We start from the raw sequence: 7,182 nt of genomic DNA, 5'->3' as shown, positions 1-7,182 counted from the left end.
GGCCTTGTTTCTCCTCCACATGATTGGATTGGTACATTCCACCAAGTACGACTACATTCTACAACGTTGACCAACGGGGAAAGATTTCCTCCCTTCGCTATACGTTGTTAGATTATAAAACCTCTCAAGCAGCGAAGTCATATGCGCTAGATAACACCCTGTTTAATTCGGTCCCTCTTGAATTCGAACCCAGGAGATTGGCTGCGTACTCTCAAGTCTTGCCACTAAGCTAACACTCAGATCTCAGTGCGACTGCATTCCGGTGCCCTTGCTTCCGGACTAGGCAATCGATGGTGCCGGTCCATCTCATACTTCACTTGCATTTAAGTCGTTGACCCCTGGTGCCGGTCCACCTCATCCTCCCTTGTATTTATGTCGATGACCCCTAATCGGATCAGCACACAAGAAAGAAGGTGATAATATGAGGTTTGCTCAGTTCTGAATGATAGGCAACTTTCAAGACGCAGGGCGAAAGCTACGCCTGCATTGAAACGTGGCAGCCTCATGTCGATTCTGCTCCCGCAGGGCATCTCCAGCGGCCAGCAGGCGTTTCACACCCAATGCCACAACATTGATGGCAGATTTGTGGCCAACGCTCTCTGGTGGTGCAGTTGCCTCCCAGCACAGGAATGAGCTAAATGCGCTGGTCATAGTCACGCAAGAGAAATTTGGCTGGAGCGTAATTCTCTTACAGGAACATGTCTGTTGCAGGCTTGCAGCTCAGAAGCTATCATGTCAAAAAAAAAAGTTGCATGCTATAATATGTGGGGAAATACGTTTGTACTTACATGCATGGTGTGGACGTTTCCGTCACCATCCGTTTGGCTTCGAGATTCGGATAAAAAGAGGAGAGAGAAAAGAATATTTCATTTACCATGGTAAGCACGAATCTCGATAAATAAATGATGATGACGGAAACATATATTACATATTTTCAAGTATGCCATTGTTGTAGCATTAAGTTAACACTTGTTTGGTTTTTATTTTTGCAGGTTACTTGTTTGTCATGAAACTTTTTTCGTGTGGATCTGGGTTTACATGCAGCCATGCAGGTTACTTACTCCCTAGTACCTCCATACCGGATTGCTGAGCAAATATGCACCGCGAGAAACAAGTTTGACTACTAATTTGGTCAACAAAATATAAAATATATATCACAACAATTATATTATTGGATACATTTTTTGAATATGAATCCAACGGTATAATTTTTGTGGCATATATTTCATATTTTGTTGACTAAATTTATAGTCAAACTTGTTTCTCAAAATGCGTGATTGTCCATTAATCCAGTATGGAGGGAGTACAAGACATCATTCAGTAATATTTCTATATAATTATTTATGACTACTCACAATTACACACAGCAGCTTTGAATACCTGCGGATTTTCGTACGTTCCAAATTGCATATTTTAATTTGTGGTGATTACAGTGTTGCCATTCAACAAAATAAAAAAAATGCAAGTATTTTCGTTTGATGCTTAACACTTCTGGGTGATATGATCTCATCTCCTTTGTATTTTCGTGTGCATCATCATGATGCAGAAGCCGGGGTTTTCTTCCCCATTTCGAAAAAAAAAAATCTCCTTTGTATTTTCGTGTTGGTTCATCAATTTTGCCGTGAGTAATACTCAATTGCTTTCTTGATGCCGAGGAGAAACTAAATGTTGCAAGGCCCTTCTGTTTTGCTGAGGTAGGTGTATATTGTTCCCTCCATTTTAGTGTCTTCTTATCTTGATGTTGTTTTTCATTCATCCAGAGCATTTGGGATAATTGATGATAACCCCCTTTGTTCACGAATCCTTGCTCACAGGCCCCTTTTGGCTGTCACTGAAATGCTCGAGATCGATCGGATTTTGTAGTCAGTCGAGTTGTAGTGTTGAGGAATCAGAACTTGCGAGGTCTGTAAATTTCAGAAAAGATGTAAATTGGTATGAGTTTCAGAATTATATGGCCATATCCTCTGTAAATTTATCCCAAAGCTGCTAATGTATGAGTTTCAACACTGCAAATGTATGATTTTTTTTGCACTATCGAATCATCTACCACAATACCCAGGCTTGTGGATTGTAGTCTGAAGTTTTTGTGTATTTCTGAATCGACTTGCTAGATGGAATGGTGTTCAGTTATTGAAGATGGAGGATGACCTTGCTTGGTAGCTTATCATATCTACTGGCCCTTTTGATTTTGCTTGTTGATCTTCAGATAGTATCTAAACTGTGTTTCTCTCTTATTTAGCACAAACTTAACTATGTCCTGATGTTTCAAGCATTGTCTTCCATGGTCTACCACAGTGGTAAAAAATGTTGTTTGCAGAATATGTGCACAATTTCCCCTGTGTGGAAGTTACTTGTCATTGTTGTGTGGAAGTTACTTAGTTTTACAGTAGGATATATCTAACTTGGCAGGTACGTCTTGAATCAAAATGGCAGGTACATCTTGACATTGCTGTTTGTCCCAGGCTACAGATGATACAATAGGGCAATATGCTAAGTATTTGTGCTAATTCTCATCATAGTGCCATGCAAACTTTTGTCTCTACACCACTCATATAATCAGGCTGCGACCATGATTTCAAAAATTAGTTTGGTGACAGATACTGACTAAAAAGAATGTCTGTTGTGTGGTAGTACTTGATTGCCATTAGACTGACATCTTGTGTGTATGTCGAAGGAACTGAGCTTGGCAATCGCCTCCAAGCCAGTGAAGACAACAACAAGAATCCCCATATCCAAGCAAGTGACAAGAGAAAACGATGACTTGTGCTGTATTACTAGAGCTAGAATCGTTTGCTGGTTTTACGCCTTAGATCAACCTTTGTAGATTGCATGACATTGACATCAAATCCAAGTTCAGTATAAACCACCAAGTTTACAGATGATGAGTTTTGTTGAGGAGATCTAACTGAAACAGGTTTATTATTGACATCAAATCCTTCATGAGATTAGTCTGAATGGCTAAAACTCTACGCTGAAACCAACATCCATCTTCTCTGAAAGTACAGCACGAAATGACTAAACTAACATCTACTCTGAAACCATTTTTCAGAGTTCAGCTCCACGCCCAGCTCGGAGCGCGTCCGTGCGCCATCGGCCTGTGCGAAGGCCTCACCTTTGAGCGTGTCTGAGCGTCACCGGCCCGTGCGCGCGTCTCCCTGGTGAAGGCCTCGCCCGCGTTGTCGATCGCCTGCCTCTTGATCGAAGGGCCAATGGCCGAACTTTTATTAAGAAGAAAAGAATTGTTTGTACAAGGTGTACAAGGGGATAGAGAAACGCACAGAAGTGCGACAGCAACTAGCTAAACAGCAGCTAGCTAACAAAAGACAAAAAACCCAGAGCTAACAGGCTACACACTGAACTAAAATGAGGCGGTGCAGCCTGCAGCACGCCAGGAATGGATCTCCTCGATGATGAGCTCCAGAACCCTGTCGACCGTGCAGAATTCTTGCCTGAAAATCCTTGCGTTACGCTCCATCCAAACTCGCTAGTGGACAAGGATCACGACCGTGTCAAAGTCACGCCGCAAGTTTTTGGGCGCTCTTCCTCTAGCTGCAAGCCACCACTCCTCGGTATTCCTGAAAGCTTCTCCGGGAATAGGGAAGTCGGCCTTCGTCCATGTCCTGAAATTGTGCCAAATCTGTTGTGTAAATCGACAATGCACAAAGAGGTGCGTGCAGTCCTCATCTTCGATTTGGCACAGAGCACACAAGGGGTGTGCGGCCACCCTCGGCGCTGGAGGTTATCTGCTGTAAGGCATCGTCTGTGAACAACAAGCCACATAAAAAATCTGCACTTCATAGGTGCCTTCGACTTCCAGATTGGCTTGGCGCAGGCGAAACGGTTGCTCCCGATGAAGAACAACTGATAGACGGGTGCTCCCGATGAAGAACAACTAAGTGCAGTAGGGAAGACCGGTCTGGATGTCGATTTTGGACCGCCGGCACTATCTGGGCACAATATGTGTCGATGACTATGGGCAACTAGCTATATTGGAGTGCCAGTTTGATCCCTTCTAGGCAAGCACACACTTTAGCTTCCAATAAATCCCCGCATAGCACTAGGCTGCGACAAGATGAGAAAGTAACATGTCTCATATCGTCTCGGAGAACCATTCCCGCTCATGTTGTACCGTTATCCTCCTTGTAAGAACCATCAATTGTTAACTTGACCCAGTCATGAGGTTTATTCAATTGTTTCTTCAGTCTGCTACAAGATCTCAGTTCAGCAACTACAAGTGTAACACACTTTCCTTTAACAATAGCTTCAGGCGAAAGTTTTCTAGAATTTCTTACAGATTTTAGATAGCTACATGAGAACCTTTTCGAGCATTCAATGGATGGGCAGAGGCTTCTCATGGGTGACTTCATTGCGAGCATGACATGCACGCCAAGCCACCAAAAGAATGTTGTCTACCATTTGCGCAGATGCCTGGATAATAACCGTGGAGAACCATGCAAGGGGATTGACTTGCATGTCTGCCTCAGAGGGGAGAAGCCAAACATCTCTCATTGATTCCCATAGCTATCGAGCATGCAAACAAGAAAATAGTGCATGAGTTGTATCCTCTTTCTCCTTACCACAAATATTACAAATGCCCGTAACTCTCATAGTAACTCTCATACCTCGGCATAGCGTAGCAAGGGCATTTGAAGCTGCCTTCCATGCAAAAAAATTCACTTTCGGAGGAACGGATAATTTCCAAATTTTAGGCTAACATGGGCTCGCGCCGTCCAACAAAACGCTCAAAGAAGGAAAAGAACACTGCTTCGGCGTATTTTGCAAGGTTAGCTTATACGCGTTGCGAACCGAAAAAATGCCCGATTTCTCCATTTGCCAAGCCAGCACATCCCCATCACCTCGTTGTGATGGTTTAATTTTCAGAATCTGATCTGCATCTATGGGAGAGAAAGTGTGACAAACCTTAGATGTATCCCAATTTCCATGAGCATCAATTAGTTCAGAGACACTACGAATGCGGCTGTTCCTTCTTGGTGTTAACACTTTACAATAAATTTGGCGAGGGATCCAATTATCCCTCCACACTCGAATATTTGGCCATTTCCAACACGTCATTATACCTTGCTTCAGTAGTTTCAAACCATGTGCAAGAGCCGTCCAGGCAGAAGAAGGGTTACAACACAGTATCAGTAAGGTCACCCCTTATGATAATATCTTGCCTTCAGGACTCGCGCACATAAACTTTCAGGGAAAGCAATCAGGCGCCATGCCTGGCGAGCGAGTAGGGCCTGATTGAAGAGTCTCATATCACGAAAGCCAAGGCCTCCTTGTTGCTTAGAACGATTCAGTTTACTCCAATTTAGCCAGTGTGCTTTCCGCTTACCACGATCAGCACCCCACCAATAGTTTCGGATCAGATGAGTAAGATCGTCGCATACTGACATCGGCAGCTTGAATACACCCATAACATATGTCGGTAAAGCCTGGGCAATGGCCTTAATAAGAATCTCGTGAGCACTCTGTGCAAGAATACCGTCACCCCACTCAATCAACCTTTTACTTAGAAGCGATTGCATACTTTCAAATTTCCCTTTATGCATTGTACCATCCGGTGTGGGCAGACCCAAATATTTGGCCTCAAAATCTTGATTCTCAACATCAAGAATTTGGTGTATGTGAGCTTGTATGTCCTGCAGGCAAGAACCACCGAAGAGTAGAGAACATTTCGAAGGGTAGCGTGTTTAACTCTCAAAGCTTGATCACTGTTAGCCTTAAAAAATAACAAAGTGTCATCCGAAAAAGGAGATGTGAAATACCATGAGCTCCACAGAACACCTTGAGGGGGGTAATGCCATTAATTTCCACTTCTTTTCTCACTAATGCTGATAAACCGTCGGCAAGAGATTTGGAAACGGTACCCTCTCGTGGTCGCTCCCACGAGGGACCTAGGAGGAACCCTAGCCGCCGCCTACCATCACCTCCCTTCCTCCTCGCTGCTACCAGAGGGCGTCGTCGGGCGAAGCCCGGGCAGCGCTGGCCGCGGCGGGGCCTCTTCTCACCTCGCGTGGTGGCGGCGGTGCGGGCCGCAACAGCCGGGGCATGGTGCTGGCGTTGGGCACGGCGGTGTGGTGGCTTCATGGTCATCGGCGTGCGCGATGCGGCGACGGCGTCCCTCGGAGGGCGCTGCAGCGGGTGGCGCGAGCTCGACAGCTCTGTTCATTGCGAGTGGACTGGAGCATCTCGTGCGTGGGCTTCTTCTGCGCGTCCATGGTGTCAAGCTTGGCCGGCGGTGTTCCCGCTCGTGTGGGGGGGGGGGGTGTCCGTGTGGGGTGATGGGCAGTGCGGCCATGGTTGGCCATCTCAAGATCTCGGGCTAGGAGGCTCGGGCCCTCTCGAGCCCATCGCCTTCCGCCCCAGATCTGGCGGCGCTGGTAGCCATGGGGGCTCCAGATTTATCTGTGGGAGGAGCCCTCTCCCTTCAGGCCCAATGCCCCCGGGGCGTTGTAGGTGGTTCGTGTGATGGTGGTACCTCCCATTTCCTTTCATTTCTTTAGTGCTCAGAGCTGGGATGCCGGGGCGGCGGCCCTGGACGGTGGGTGGCGGAATCGACCGGAAGGTGGGTGGCGCTTGATAGTGTTTGCTAGGCTTCTTGGCCGTGAGGACGAAGAGGAGTTGGTGGAAGTCTTGTCACGGCATAGCTTGTTACGTCTACTTTCGTGTCATGTCCATTGTTCTGCTTCTCTGCGCCAGATCTGCCTCAGATGGTCCTCGGACTGCCCGAGCGGCGTCCGCGCGAGGCGGCTGGGTGGTTTCCGAGGCCCTTGGATATTTTATTACTAGTCACACTAGCAATGATGACGTCCTGTTGTTCTCCTTGTTGAAGGGCTGGTGAGGGAACTATCCCACTCTCTTCTCTTGTATCCCAGGTGAAAGCCTAGGCTGCGGCCAAGCTACGACGGCGCTCCTGCGTCGTTCTTCTCCTTGGAGGCGCCGCTTTGGGATGAGGGGACAGAGCGGCTGAAGGTGTGGTGACAACGAGGGTGGTGCATTTCGAGTGGGGCGAAGACGAAGTCAGGAGGCGTTCTTCAGCAAGGTCAAGTCTTTTGGTGCCTAACCTCTTCGATTGCCGATGGGACGACACCCTCGAGCCTGGGTGGGGAGGGAAAGGTCCCTCCTCCGGCAGCAGCACGACGTGGGGGTCATTGGGCCGGTTCTTCATCCCTT

Source organism: Lolium rigidum, chromosome 5 (assembly GCF_022539505.1).
Source record: "Lolium rigidum isolate FL_2022 chromosome 5, APGP_CSIRO_Lrig_0.1, whole genome shotgun sequence".
NCBI lineage: Eukaryota > Viridiplantae > Streptophyta > Magnoliopsida > Poales > Poaceae > Lolium > Lolium rigidum.
This window is presented reverse-complemented; position numbering follows the sequence as displayed.